Raw genomic sequence first — 16888 nt, 5'->3', positions numbered from 1 at the left:
TTATATATTATTTTTAATTAATAAATAGCCTTTTTATTTTTATTAGTTAATAGTTCTTTTTATTATAATTTAATAAAGAGCTTTTAGATAATTAATTATTAGCTAATTAATTATTCTTAAATTTTTTTAGCTAATTAACTGCCCTTAGCTCTTTTTTACTATAATTTAATAAGGAGTTTTTAGCTAATTAATGTCTTCTTTATTATAACTTGGTAAAGGAGAGGGTATGATTATTACCTGGGTTTTAAATCTTTGTTAGGTCCCTATATATCGACCAAGGCTACGGAGGGTTAAGGCTGACTAAGCGCGCATGCTTGTAGCCTGGGGCCCCAAGCTACGGACCATAAGGACGTGATGTGCCAGCGCAAAACACACAACGCAAAACCCACTTGCATGCTTCACCCCACCAAAAATCTGTGCCGCACCCCACGAAAAAGTTAAGTACTAATTTTTAGTACCTGTAGCCTAGAATTATAGGGCTTCCTTTTCCTCGCGACTCACAAGTCCCGAAGTTCACTTCTCACCTTCCACTCCAATCCTCACTTCTCAATTTTCACTTTCACTCGTCTGCCCACCCTCCAATTCCCCCTCTCCTACTGTGGTAGGGATTTTACCCCTGGTCACGTGGTTTAGTCATGTGACCTCCGGCCGTCCGTGCAGTCCGCAGTCCGCTTATATATTACCCCTCTTCCTTCTTAGTTCTTAGAAACAAACCAACCTTCACTCACTAATTTCACGTCTCACTCGTACGCTGTGATCCCACACTGTGGAAGCCCATTCTACTGTCTATATTAGTACTTGTTTTATATCCCTATTACACTACCCCTATACTTATATATAGATAAGAATTAAAGAGAGAGAGTAAATATTTTAAGTAGTCGTAGAGGCTTAGGGAAGGGGGGGCGCCGTGTGTGGACGTGGGCGATTTTTGGTGGGGTGAAGCATGCATGTAAGTGGGTTTTGTGTTTTGCGCAGGTACATCACGTCCTTACTCGTTACGGCCTTCCGTACCAAGCCCACAGGGCCCCAAACTGCAACCCTCATGGTCACTTTAAACGCCCCCGCGGCGCCGTTTGAAGTGTTTGGAGTAGAATCCAGTGGATGATCCCTATTTAGCGCCTGGTCAACTTTGAAACTTGACGGTACGTTTTAACAAGCGCCATAGCCTCATATAGATATTACCTTGTTTGAAGAATCCATCGGATATGCATCTAAAGAAAATATATAATTTAGGGGCATTGTTAGCCTAAATATAAATACTTCCGGTTTCAGGAATGCCCTCAGTAACTACCTAGGCCCTTTGTTAGGCTCTCTGATTCTATTTTTGAGCCTATTAGGCTTCGTACCTTCGTTAAGTAGGTATATTTAAGGACCTTAAGTCCTCCAAGGAGAACAATCAATTACTATTACCTCCATTTTCAAAGCCTCAAACTGAATATCGTCAAAATCAGTCTAATTGAAATCCAGGTGACTTCCCGCTGCCAATCCAATTTTGAAAACTTAACACCGACTAAATCCACGCTCTCATACGCTGCCATTGAACTGCCAGCATTAACGTGGTCTCATACAACCCGAACCGAACAGGTAGGCTTAGAGCGCCCAATAAACTCGGAATCAAGAGCTAATTATGCGTTGTAGTACTATTCACCTACGGCCTCTCAATGGCGTGCCATATAACCCAGGTAGCTGCCGATAAGCTTTTGACGGGAACTCCCCATGGCCAAATGTTGCGAATCTGGGCTACGGGAGGAGGATCTTCTGGTTTAGTCTTCCACGTTGATATGGTACGGGGTTCTTATCGGGGTGACCATTTACTACACATTGGTGCTGTTACTATCACTGTAGATCAGTACTCCTTGCCCTATTTAAGTGGAAGGACTTTGGACTTCAGAAGTGCGCAGGGGAGTAACGGATTCATATTACGTTAATTGGGAACGCCTAGTAAGACATAGCTTGTATTTACATCTTCCCATAGCATGAGGGAGCTCTTCGCCTTCTTCTTTCTCCCTTTTAATATCAGCTGCTTGATCAGTACTACTATATTCCGCCTAAATAAAGCCCTAAATGACAGGTCTGTTCGTTGAAAATATAATTTGGGTTTACTTGCGGTCAAAGTCCCCCCCCCCCCTCTCCAAAAATAGATTGTGAGTATATTAAGTCAAAGTTTCGCACCTCGCTTGTCTGTACAAGAACGGGGAGGTCGAGGGTTTTTAGGCAACAGTTTCGCTATAATTTAGCGAGCTTCGGCTTCTTATCTCCATAATCCCTACTTATCATATGTATATAAGCGAATGTGTATCTAAAAATAGTTCCGGGTGAATCTCAGTCGAGAGGGTACTGAGGCCATTAGCGGGCTAGCGGACAAATCCGAGAAGCGAAAAGTGATTTCTGATTTTCTGATTTTCGCGCCCACCCCCCCACCACACCTCACTAAAAAAAAAAAAAGTATAGCATACACGCCTTATTCTCGATTACTCCTAATCCCCCCTTAGCTTGCATAATCTATAAGGCAAATCCCATAAATTACAAGGCATATCTCTATCTCCCTTACTTTCTATATCCTCTATACTACCTATATTACTCAAATTATTTATATCTCCTTTATTTCTTTCTTCTCTAGTATTCTTACTCTCCTCTACTATAACTTCCTTTCCTATTACCTTCTAATCTTATATCTGTCTTTATATTTGCTTTCTATATCTTATAAGTAATTAAGACTTTAGTATAAAGGGTTTTATAAATATAAAATAAGGTTTTCTAGACTTAGTAAAATTAGTATTAAATTAATAGAAAATATAGACTTTACTATTATTATTATATCTATAATTTATATAAGTACTATTAAATTTGCCTTTTATAATTATATAGTATTTAAAAGAAATCTTCTATCTCTTCTTATTACTATAAGTAATATAAGCTTAAAAGAATTTAATTCTATAAATATATATTAAGCTTACTTTTAGATTTGCCTTATTTTTCTCTAATTTCTTTAGCTTCCTACTCTAGTATAGCTTTATTTCTCTAATTTTAGCCTTATTATTAATTTGCTTTATTATTTTAGTAATATTATTAAGTAATATAAAAAGATTAAAGTATTATTATAAAGGAAAAGAAAAAGAAAAAAGAAGTTATATATAAGAAGAAAATTAAGAAATAAAGGAGTTTATTAGTTAAATATATTAATAGAAAAGAATATTATAAATTAAGTTTAGATTATTAAAAGATATATTATAAATATTTTTTTTTTACTTATTTATAGCTTTATTATCTTTTCTATTATTTTTGCTTTTACCAAAGCTATTATTTAAAGTTATATTTAATATATCTTTAATAAAAGAAAGCTTTAATAATAGTATTATATATTAGAATTAAAGTTATTTTTTAGAAAGAAATTAAGGTTAAGACTAAGATTAAAGCTAGTATAATTATATTTTTATTATTTATTTTTAGGATATAAAAATATATATTTAATATAATTATTTAAATCCAAATAAATTTATAATAAATAATACCTGAAAATAAAAATATTAGTATTTAATAGCCTAAAATTAAATATATTTAAATATTAAAAAATTATAATTTTAGGTATTATAATTATAAAAATAAAAATAAAAATATTCTTTTTTTTATTAATTTATAAAAGCCAAGATATATTAATAATAATTAAACTATGTTTAACTTATATAATTAGCTAATTTACTTTACTAATTATAAATAATTTAAGGTAATATAAATTTCCTTAAATTTCTATATATAGCTTATTATATAAATTTCTATATTTCTATATTTAGTAATATTATAATTATAATTTTTAAATAAGAAGAATATCTTTATTCTAGTATATATAATTATTAAATTAGAAAAGCTCAAGAATTCTAAATAATACTTTTTCTTAAGAAATATATATTTATAATAAATAATAAAAATAAATATAGAATTATATAATAATATAATTACCTTATACTAGTACTTTTATTTTTTTATAAAACTATAACTTTATTTTATCTTTATTTTAAAACCTTTATTTTTCTTTTATATTTTTTCGATTTTACTATTAATATTAAAAGCTTTTATTTTTTACTAATATCTTTTCTATTAATACTTTTATTAATACCTTTATTAATATCTTTATTAATACTAAAAGCTAGTATCTCATTATTTTATAACTTTTCTTTTCTTTTTTAAATTTCTTTTTTAAACTTTTTTTTAAATTCTTTTTCTAAATTTCTTCTTTTTTAATACTTTTACTATTAATATTAAGAGCTAGTATTTAATTATCTTATAATCTTCTTTTTCTTTTCTAAATCCCTTTTTTAAATTTCTTTTTTAAATTCCTTCTCTAAACTTCTTTTTTTTTAATACTTCTACTAATAATACTAAAAGCTAGTATTTAATTATTATTTCCGGGTTACTTTTATCTAGAACTCCTATATTATAAGTCTTTAATTTATTTACTTCTTAGAAAGCTAAATTTTAGATTTCTTCTTTTCTTTTTTAATATTTTCTTTTTCTCTTTTCTAATACCTTTTATACTTTTAGGTTCTTTAAAAATATTTTTTCTTAAACTTTTAAAAGAGGCTAATTTCTATTTAGATTTCTCTAAACTTTAATATTTTCTTTATTTTTTTAATATTTATAAAAGCTTTTAGGCTATTACTAAATACTTCTATTTTTTATTTTAGAATATATACTAATTTATTCTTATAAGAAATAGCTTTTCTTTTTTTAATTTTAATTTCTTTAATATATATTTCTTGCTTTTAGGCTATTTAAATATCTTTTTATTTACTTTTATAAAATATATACTAACTTATTTTTTAGTTTCTTTTATCTTATCTTTTTTTTAATATTACTATATATATCTAGTTAATACTAGTTCTTATAACTTATAATTAGGCTTTTTATTTATTAAATATCCGGGTATTTTATTTTATTTTTATTTTATATATTTTATTTTATATATTTTATTTTATATATTTTATTTTATATATTTTATTTTATATATTTTATTTTATATATTTTATTTTATATATTTTATTTTATATACTTTATTTTTCTTTTATTATAGATTAGAACTCAAATAGTATTTATCTTAAATACTTATACTTTCGGATATATAAAACTTTTATAAATCTTTCGAAATTATAAACTAATCTATTTTAGTTCGAGAAAGCTTTCTCGAAAATATTTTAGAAATTATAATATTTATTATAACCTTTTCTAAATATTAATATAATATAAGTAATTCTAGTTTATTTTCTTTTTATAAAGTAAACTACTATTTTAAGTTTATATAAAAGTTCTAATTATTTCTTAAATTAAAATATAAGTATTTCTTATTTCTATTAAATTAAATATAAAAAATAATAAGTATTTTTAAACTAGACTATAATACTAGTTAAGTACTATAAGAGGGAAACTATAATAAGACAAAAACTCATATAAAGTATACTAGAGTATAAAATATAACTAGATAGTAAAATAATAAATTAAAAACGTAAATAGTAAAGTATAAATAGTATATAGTATATAAAAGCTTAATTAATTAAATATATATAAAGGATTATTCTCTAAATCTATAGAAAAACTAGCTTTTTTATATAATTTCTGCAAGTTATATATAAAAGGCTATAGCCTTTACTATATAATCTAAACCTTAAAACTACTAAAATAATATAATTTTTAATAAATATAGCTTATTATACTATATTTAATCCTTTATTTATTTATACTTATTTCCTAAGTACTAAAAATAATAGAAAATCTTTATTTAGAGTCTAAAATAATAAAATATTCAGGATTTTCCTTTATTAGTTAATCTAATTTCTTTTCTATATATCTAAAATAAGACTTATTACTCTTAAATAGTCTTATTTCATACTTCCGAACTTACTTAAAAGTAATTCAAATCCGCTTAGTTATATTCTTATATTAAATCTAATATAGTTCTCTATATTAATTAGTATTTGCCTTTAACTATTACTTAATTTCTGCCTTTATTATAGGATATTAAGAAGGCTTATTATAGCGAATTATATTATAAATTATACTAATATACTTTAAATAAATAGCTTCTTTAAATTTCGTATTATTTACTATATTTTTAAATTAATCTTTAATAAAAGAAGAAAGCTTTAGATAAGAGGCTTTAATAACCTTATAGAAGACTCTATTTTCGTGTATTTTATTCTTAATAGTAACTAGACTTATTAGAATTATAGTAAAAGGCCTATTAAGTAATAAATTATTATTAAGCTATCTTTTAACTTATATAATATCCGAGAACTAATACTTTCCTATAATTTCAGATTTATAGATTATCTAGCTAAAGGCATTTATTTATCTAGTTATATAGACTATATTCGGAGTCTTTTCTTTTATTACCTTTAGTAAATACTCGCTTAATTTTTTAGTTACTTCTAGCTCAAATTTATTAGAAATAGAAAAGTAATTAATATTTTTAAAGAACTTCTTATTAAAAGTAGTAGTCTTTTTATAGTTTATAAGGAAAATATAGCTAATATTCCGATATTTCTTACTAAGGTAAAATTTGCTATTTAAAGCTTTAATAGTAGCCAGATCTTTAGTATTACTTTTATACTAATTATAATTAATATTTCCAGAAGTAAAGTATTAGGCTAGCTAAGAATAAGTAATTAAGTAAATAGGATACTTACTTAATACCTTGTAAAATCCAAGCTATATTAATAGATCTACTATTAAAAGTTAAGAAACTAAAATAAAATAGCTATTACTAAGATCTTTATATATTAATATATTATTTTTTTAGAAATAGAATTATAATATCTCTATTTTCTCTATTAAGAGTTCTCGAATATTAAGCTTCTTAATTTATTTTAGATAATTCTTTTTATAAATATAGCTAGTTATACTTAAATTAGTAGTACTAGACTTAGAAATAAAGACTATAATATTGAATTAGATCTATAGATTAAAGTGAAATTAATTAGAAATATAATACTTATATTTATATTTTTTAATCTTTTAACTCTTAAAAAAGAAATCCCGTATCTTTTTATTTATTCAAATAATAGAAATATACTTCTTATTTTTAATAATTTTATAGATCTTAATAATTATCTTTAGAATATCTTTAATCTCTTATATATTAATAGAAAGAGTATTAGTAAGTTACTAAATATATATTATATAAGAAGCTTTAAGAAATCTATTATTAATTCTATAGTATTCTTATTTAAAAATAAGTCCTATAATACTACTATATATTTCTTTAAAAGTATATTTATCTTATTAAGTAAGTATTAATTTCCATTTAGCTAATATCTTATAAATATATTAAATACCTTTATTAAGTTCTCTAAACTTAATATTCCTGGTCTTCTACTTTTTAGTTCTGGATATAATTAAAAGAGTCTTTTTAGATAATGTTTTTCTTTTTAGTATAAAGGGCTTCTTTTTGCTCTCTACTATTTTACTAACTTTATATTTAGTCTAGTACTTAGATTTCTGTTATTTATTAGAAGTTTTAAGCTTAGCTTACTTTCTATTCTTACTAGATTCTTCTTATCTAGTTATACTAGTTCTATTAGTCTTACTAGTTCTATTAGTTTTACTAGTAGCTTTTTTACTAGGTTCTATTAAATTAGCTCTATTTTTCTTAGCTAGATCCGGTTAAGTTAAAGCTGAAATTATAATAGGAGCCTATTTTTTAGGCTTATTTCGGAAAGCAGAAAAAGGCTTATTATTATAAGCTTTTTTAATTAGAATTTCGGAAGTATTAAAGATATATTATTTAGCTTTAATATACTTAAGTATCTTAGTAATATCTAATTTAGTAAATATACTAGTATTCTAATATTTCTTGTCTTTTATATACTCTAAAATAGCTTTATTAATTAACTAAATAGCTTTATATACTAAAGCTTCTATCTTAAAGAGAGAATATAACTTCTTATAAATATTCTTACTAAGATTATTATAGATATTATTAATATATTAGCTAAAAGCTTTACTATATAGTATAATTCTATTCTAATTCTTGGTTTCTAAACTATTTACTATAGTCTTAATCTTATTAAGCTTCTTTTATTTACCTTTGGAAATGCCTTTAATAATATTCTTAAATTCCCTATTATTAGCTTAGTAATTCTTTAGCTTTTCCTTAGTTAATTCTAGTCTAGTTCTATTTCTAATAAAGGTTTTCTACTTTAAAAGCTTATTATATATATTATTTAGCTTATCTAGAATATTTATATTAAATTCAGTAATTATAGCTATCTTTTCTGGTATTAGTAAGCCTTTTATAATTACCTAAGCTTCTTTAATACTCTAAACTTTAATACTATTAATCTATATGCTTTTAATAATACTATAGCTTATAAAGACTAGCTATTATATTTCGCTAATTTAAGGAATCTATTCTTTAGCTATTTTATTATTCTTAAAGATATTATAAAGATATTATTAGTATAATAGTTATTAATTATAGAATTAAAAGTTCTCGAGATTATAAGAATTTCTTTTAAGTATATTCTAAAATAAAAAGTAAATTAAAATAGATTTGGATTATATAAAAATATTATATATATTCGAGTTTTTTTTTCTTTTTAGTAAGAAAATAAAACTGAAATAATAATATATATAATAAAGAAAGTAAATATAATAATTAGGTATATTTAAGATAATATAATTATAAATTAGAAATAAATATAAAAGATAAAATATAGAATTAGACTTCTATTATAGAAAAGAATATAAGTATATATATTTAAAGAAATATAATTAAGGAAATAATTAAAGTAGATTAAACTAAATAGTAATAATAGGAAAATAAGAAAGTAATATAATAGAAATATAAATATAGTAATAATAATATCTAAAGTATTAGAATATAAAAGAAAATAATAAAAAATTTATAATATAGATATATTCTAATTCTTTATTTATTTAAAGACATTTCTATTAACTTAAGAAATAGTATAAAAGAAGAAAAATAATATAGGAAATATATAAAAAGTAAAATATATAAATATACTAAAAATATTAGAAAAATATAAAATAAGTATTAATAGAAAGAAAATTAGAATAATAAAATTAAGAAATAACTTAGAATAAGGTATTACTTCTTCTAAAACTAATTTATATCTTTTCCGAAAGCTAATTATATTTATTTAGTATTTATTAAAATCGGCTTTATATAATATAAAACTATTTAGTTAGTTTAGATTTTAAAGTAATATTTATATCTATAAAAGTAATATTAAATACTTTAAAGATTATAAAAAAAAGAACTATAAAATAATATAAATAAAGTTTATAATATTATTATTAAATTTGAAATAGTTAATATTAAAATTAATATAGGATATAAAGAGATTAGATATTTCAAATTAGTATTAAGAATATAGGAATTATTTAGATAATATTTAATAATAAGAAATAAATTAATAATAAGAATTAGTAAATTATACTAGCTTTTTAAAGAAGTAATTAGTTTCTAGTAATAAAATAGTATTATAGTTAGAGAATAGGTTCTATACTAGAAAAGTTCTTTATAAAAATAGAAATATATAATATATTAACTAAGCCTTAGTATATATTTTTAAAGTAATTATAGTATATATTTTAAATATAGCTATAATTATATTAAAGAAGAAATAAGTTTTCTAATATAAAATAAACTTTAAATAAATAGATCTAGTTTATTTAATATCTAAAAGAATTCTAGAATTATATATTATTAAGTATTTTCGGAAATATTTATTAGATTTAATAAAGTTCTCTTTTTTTTTATAGGGCTTCTAGTTTATTTATTCTATTTATATATAATTTCTAATTAGAAAGTTTATTTAAATATTATAAGGAAATTTATAATAATAATTTAAGTTAAAGTCGAGATTTATAAATATTATAGTTAAGCTTTAGACTAGTATAAGCTATAAGAATAGCTAGTTAAAAAAATAAATAGAGCTTCTAAAAGATTTCTATTTTAGTAAAATATATATAAAAGGCTATATTTCTTTTTCTTTTCTTTTTCTAATTCTAAATATAGTTATTATCTATTATTATAATTCGGAATCAAGAGTTTATAAAATAATCTCTTAATTTCCTATTTATTTTTATACTAAAAGAAATTCTTAATATTTAATTCTCAAGATCTAGTAATAGAATTTTATATTAAGAATATTATCTAGTAATAATAATTAGATAATAATAAGAAATAAATAATAATAAAGCTTATCTAATTTCCAGAATAATAGTCTAATAATAATATTCTCTAAAGGCTATAAATAATAGTTAGAAGGAAGAAATAAAAGATATATAAAGAATTAAAGATAATAAGCTTTATTTTAGGTTAAAAAGAGTTTCTATTATTAGATATTTTCTTCTAGTTTTTTATAAAGGAAATATATTTTATTTTTTCTAATTCCGGTAACTTTAGAATATATATAATAATACTAGTAGCTTTCTTGATTTTCTAAGTATTATTTTACTTATAGTATTCTATAATTGTTTTCTTTTCTAGTTCTATATTTATTTTGAAATACTTATTTATAGATATATATTTATTATTAACTTCGTTTTTAGAGAAATACTAGAATTTATTTCTTTTAATAAATTACTTAAGTTAATTTCTAATATATATTCTTTAGAATATAGTATTATTAAGCTCTTCTAGTATATAGTATTCTTTTAGTTAATCTATATATCTTACTTTATATAGGCTAAGCTAGTAATATAGTAGTTTTATATTCTTTAACTTGTCTTAATTTATTAATTTAATATTATATATAAGAACTAGATTCTTTTTAGAAATAGGCTTTATATAAATCTAGTAAGTAGTATTAAATTACTTTTTTTTTTAGTATTATTTATTCTTTTTTATTCTAGCTTCTTTAATATTTTTATCTCTTATCTATATTTGCTTTATATATATTTCTAGAAGTATTTCTCTATTATAAATTTCGTTTTACCTAAATATTTTCTAGATTAGAAAATATATTTCTATAAATAGTATAGCTTCTCTACTATAGACTATATAAAAAAAAGTAAATCTAGTCGGTCTATATATAATAACTCGGTTAGTAAATAGAATATATAATAATAAATCTATTTAAGGCTTCTTTTTATTTATTATAAATATAATAAATACTTAAATAATTAGTTAATACCTTCTTTTAATTATACTATTTCCTTTAGAATTATAGGCCGAAATAATAATTCTATTAATCTCTAGCTTATTAAGTTCCTGAATTACTACTTTTTTGAATTTTAATCTACTATTTATCTTAAGTTATTTAAATAAACTATATTTATAAATGATTTCTTCCTAAATAAACTTGGTAATTTTCTTACTAGTTAGGTTCTTTAAAAGTCTAGCTTTAATTTATTCTAAGAAGTTATCTCTAGTAATAACTAATAAGTTATATCTTTTATAGTCTAGTAATTTGATTATATTAATTCTAATATAATAAAAAAAGAATATAGCTTTTATTAGATATAGAGCTTCTTTTTATTTTCTTTTATTCTTATACTAATAGACTTTATAAGCGCTAATATACTTTTATATATAGTTATAGTAACTTTTCTAGTAATAGTAGCTAGTTACTAAATAAAAAGTATTCTTTTTTCTAATATATCTAATCTTATTATATAGCTCTTTAATAATAATTTCTCTTTACTTTTAATTATTAATAATAAGTCAAGATAAGTATACTTTAGATATAACTCTCTAAAGTAATTAATCTCTTATATTATAATTTAAAGCTTCTTTATTTAACTTTTGAAACTCGGTTCTAAATATTTCTTCTAGTCTAGAAAGTATTATAAAGTATTATATAATATTCTAGTATTATTTGAAATAGCTATTATTTAGGAAATCTAGTAAAATAGTCGGGTTATTAAATAAAGTATATAAGTTAGTATTATTATCTACTATTTTACTAGAAGTTATATATAAAAAACTATAGCCTTTATTATATAACTTCCGGATTTTATTATTTTTTAATATTACTAATTCGCTTCCAGATATAATAAGACTTTAATTATTAATCTCTAGTAACTAAATACTATTATTTAAATATCTAGTAAAGGTCTTAAGAGTTTGATTTCTTAAAATAATATCACGTGACTAAACCGGAACTGCTTCTTTTAACTAAACTTTCCGTCTAATAAGTACTATTCTAATAGTATTAAGCTTTATTACTAACTATTTATTAATATTCTTATTATTTTCGGTATCTTCTTCTTACTATAAATGTCTCAATAATCCATTAGTAGTAGTATACTTAGTTCCTTTAATATACTTTACTTTAAAGTCAAATAGTTGAATTTATACTAGCTAGTAAGTAATTAGAGCTTTAGAAAGATCTATAGCCGCTTTAATTAGCTATATAACGAGTATATTAGTATCTAGTTTAAAGATAAAGTAAACTCTATATAGCCAGAACTATATTTTCTATAAATATTTTACTAGTTTTTAGTATTTTTTCTTAATAATATTATATTTCTATTTAGTATTATTTTAGATTCTAGACTTATATTATATAACTTTCTTTTTTCCTTTATTATTATATTAACTAAAAGTCCTGCCCTATTTATCTAGACTAGTATTTACTACTAATATAATTATTCCCTAACTTTCTAATAGATTATAGTATAACTTATAAAATATTAGAATAGTAGTAAGCTTTTCTTAAAGAATTTATATAGTTAGTATTTATTTATTACTTTAGTTCTATATTATATCTTTTCTTATTAAATAATAAATAGGTTTAGTAATAATTATAAAGTTTTTAATTCAAATATAGTAGTAAATAATAATTTTAATAAATGCCTTATCTTTAGTTATATTATTATAATATTTCTATCTTAAGATCTTAGTAATTTCTGAACTTAAAGGGCTTCTTCTAAGTACTTTATAAATAAAGCTAATAATAATTATATTATTATAATAGAACTATAATTTTTTTCTAATATTAGTTCTAGTTTATTTGATTTTATTTAAGATTATATTCAGGTTTTAAAAGTATTCGAATATAAAATACTGAATTTCAGGTAAAATAAACTACTTATTATAGTCTATATAAAGTCTCTTAACTCTAATATTATTAATAAATAATATAGTAATTTTAGGAAATAGATATTTTAGAATAGTTATAATAACTTATATAAACTATATAATAGAATTAGTAGCTTCCTAAAGTAATATAGTTATTTTTAATAGCCCTAGAAATATTATAAATATAATTAAATCTTTATTATAAGTATCTAGTATAAGTTAATTATATCTAGAAAAGAAATTAATTAGAGAAATATAAATATATCTAATAAATTTCTCCGAGATCTTATTAATAGATAGAAATAGATTAGTATCTTATAGGATTACTGAATTTATCTTTATAATAGTATTAATTAGTCTATAAGTTCTAGTAATTTTCTTTATAACTAAGAACTATAGATTTTAGTAAGGTCTATTATATTTCTTAAAGACTTTATAATCTAGATATTCTAATAGTATTTTTATTATTATTAGTACTAAAGCTTTAGGATATAGAAAGTTCTTTTCTTACTAGACTTTATATTTAATAGTTTTAATTAGAATAAAAAGGCTAATATTCTTATAGACTTTTCTTATTTCTTTCTAATTAAATATAATAATACCTTTTTAATTAATTATTAATTCTCGGAATATAACTAGTTTCTTTTCCTAGAACTAGTTATTAATATTTAATTATTTAAGATATTCCGAAATAAGTTATAAATCTCTTAAAATAGCTAATATTCTTAATAAATATAAGGCATATAATAGCAGGGTAATATATAAGTAGTCAAGGTAAGTAAGCTATAGAGTAATGCTTGCAAGTATAACTAATTCCAAGAATTAATTCCAATAAGAAACTAATTAATACTTCTTCCAAAGCTAGGAGTATCTCCCTATATATTCCCTAGTACTTAGCCAGGTATATAAAGCCCTTTACTTAATTAGGAAATCCTATATAATTTATATAATTCCGATTATAAACTATACCCAAAATAGGAAACTAGATTTATAATATCTAATACCTGTCTATATACTATTATATATACCTATTATATTAATCCCCTCTCTAGGCCCTTATTCCTAAGAGGCCTGGGAAAACTGCAAATAGCTTTATAAATATTCCCCTAAAACTTTCCTGGCTACTAGCTTTCCCTAAAGACTCCCTATAATTACTCTATTATTATACCAGGTAATAGAGTTAAGGATATAGTTTACTAATCCTTCCTAGCTAGTTTATAAATCACCTCTGGCGATTTCCCCTTATAAAGGTAATACGAATATAATATATACTATTAAATATAAAGCTTATCCGATCTCCTAATTAGTTCGTAAATCCCAACTTAGCCTCTATTCGCAAATAAATTATTACTCTATAGGCCTAAGAGCTTGGAAAAGTTAATCTAATCTTCTAGTTTATTTATAAATCCCTTTTTTTAGAATTTTCTAGGTATTCCTAGTATAGAGCCGGTTCCGAATTCGTAATTACTATTCGGGAAAAGGGTATTATAAAAAGGCCTCCCTTTTCCTACTAACTAACCTTCCTTTTCCTTAATTATAATACCATATCTAGCTTCTCCTTATTCCTTGCCTTCCTTCTTTAAGCCTTCTTTAAGCTTCTTTAAGCTTCTTTAAGCCTTATTTAAGCTTTATTTAAGTCCCTTTCTAATTCCCTCTTTTACTTCTTTATCTATTAAGATAAATATTTCTCTTGGTACTTATTAGCCTATTACTACCCGTTTGGCTAATACTCCTATATCCTTAATTCGCCCTTACTATCTTTAATATTCCAAGAATATTACCAAGTTTCCCGACCTTACTTATATTAAGAATAATAATTACTTAGTATATAATTATTACTACTCCAAGAATAAGAAATATAATTCTATAAGTTATAAATTTCTTCTTTTATTTCTTATTCTAATACTATCCAAGATTCCTCAAGTATATATAGTATAATTAAACCGCCTTCTTTAAGCCATTAATATATATAAGTATTTTCTTTATCCTTTGCCCAAAAGGGAAAAGGCTATTACTACCCTTCTTCTATACTAAACTATATATACTTCTTATATTAAAGCTATTATTCGAGGCTAATGAATTCTCCTAATAATTCAAGGAATAGGTTAAGCAATTCTTACTAGCTTAATATAAGTATAAAGTGCTCTTAATAGTATGGTTAATATTCTTTGGTATTAAATAAGCTTACTTCTTCCTCGTTTCTTACTAATAGCTAATAGCTTTATAAGCCAATTTACTATCTATTTCTCGAGAGGATCCTAATAAGAATAATAATAAGGATAGTAGAGAGTAGTTATAAGAATAGGATATTTATAGGATATAGAAATTAGAGTTTTTAATAATTTTCATATAGTTTTTCCAAGAATAAATATATGGTTTTTTAATAGTTTCCTAATAAAAGCATTTATCTTTTGTACCTCCGTTTAGCTAATAGTATTATAATATTACTCTTTTCCAAGTATTCTTATAATTCTTAAGCTATATTCTCCAGATTACTTAGTAGTTCCTATATATTATTTACTAGTAAGTAGCCCTTCTAATAAATAAGATACTCCCTTCCTTTTCTGCCCTTCCTATAGGCTATAATAGATTCCACCTTGAATTCCTCTTTGCCCTCGATCTCGACCGGCTCTAGTTCTACTATAGTACTAGCTTATAGATACTATAATTCCAAAAGAGAAATATAGAAAACATTATAGATCCGATATAATAGTAGTAATTCTAAGTAATATATCTGTCTATATATTCCTATAACTTCCAGAACTTTAAAGAAACCGAGATATCTGTCCGCTAGCTTTATACTAGGTTATAGCTATCGAATATTCTTTATATAAAGCATAACTTTATTATATATCTTGAACTTCTTATTAATATATTTCTTATTATAGTACTTTTTCTATATATCTACTACTTCTTACTATTATTTCTCTAGTACCTTCTATTTTACTTGAATTCTTTATACTCTTTCCTATACTACTAGTACTTCTTTTTCTGAAATATTATTCTTAATATATAGTTTAATACTAGAATGGAATCCGTATAAGGTATAGAATAGGGATATTCCTATTATTAAATATATAAAGTTATTATATATAAATTCTATAAAAGTAAGCTTTACTACCCAGTTATCCTACTAGTAGCTAGTATAGTACCTTAAGTATTATTCTAGAATTTGGTTCAGATTCTCTATTTATCTATTAGTTTACGAATAGAATACTATATTTAGCTATTATTAAACCTTTAAGTAAAAGTATAGACTTAACTAGAACTTACTTATAAAAATAGATCCTCTATTAGAAATTATATCTACAGGTATACCGAAGTCTTTAATAATATAGTATATAAATAGCTCCGCTAGCTTAGGAGCCGAGACCTCTTTAGTAATCGGAATATATTATACCATTTTCGTATACCTATTAATAATAATAAGTATAGAATTATATACTTTACTATAAAACCTAAAAGGAAATAGCCCTATAATAAAGTCTATAGTAATTTCTTGCTATAGCTTAGAGAAGAGGGGAAACAAACTAAGTATACCATATAGTAGATATCTCTTTACCTTAGTCCATTAATATATAGGATAAGTTCTAATATAGTCTTTTATATCCTTTCTTATACTTTACCAGAAGTACTTTCTCTAGAGAATCTCTAGTATCTTACTAGTACTAAAATACCTATTTATAGAATTATTATAGTTAGCTTATAGTAATTCTTCTTTAAGAGCCGGCTTATTTAGTATATAAATAGCATCCCGATATCTTAATAACCCAGATATATTAAGTTCCCAAGTCTTAATAGCTCTAGTAAAGGTCCTCTTTAAGAACTATTTATATTACCGGTATT

Source organism: Hyaloscypha bicolor (assembly GCF_002865645.1).
Source record: "Hyaloscypha bicolor E unplaced genomic scaffold K444scaffold_165, whole genome shotgun sequence".
NCBI classification, from domain to species: Eukaryota; Fungi; Ascomycota; class Leotiomycetes; order Helotiales; family Hyaloscyphaceae; genus Hyaloscypha; species Hyaloscypha bicolor.
Note: the sequence above shows the minus strand (reverse complement) of the source record.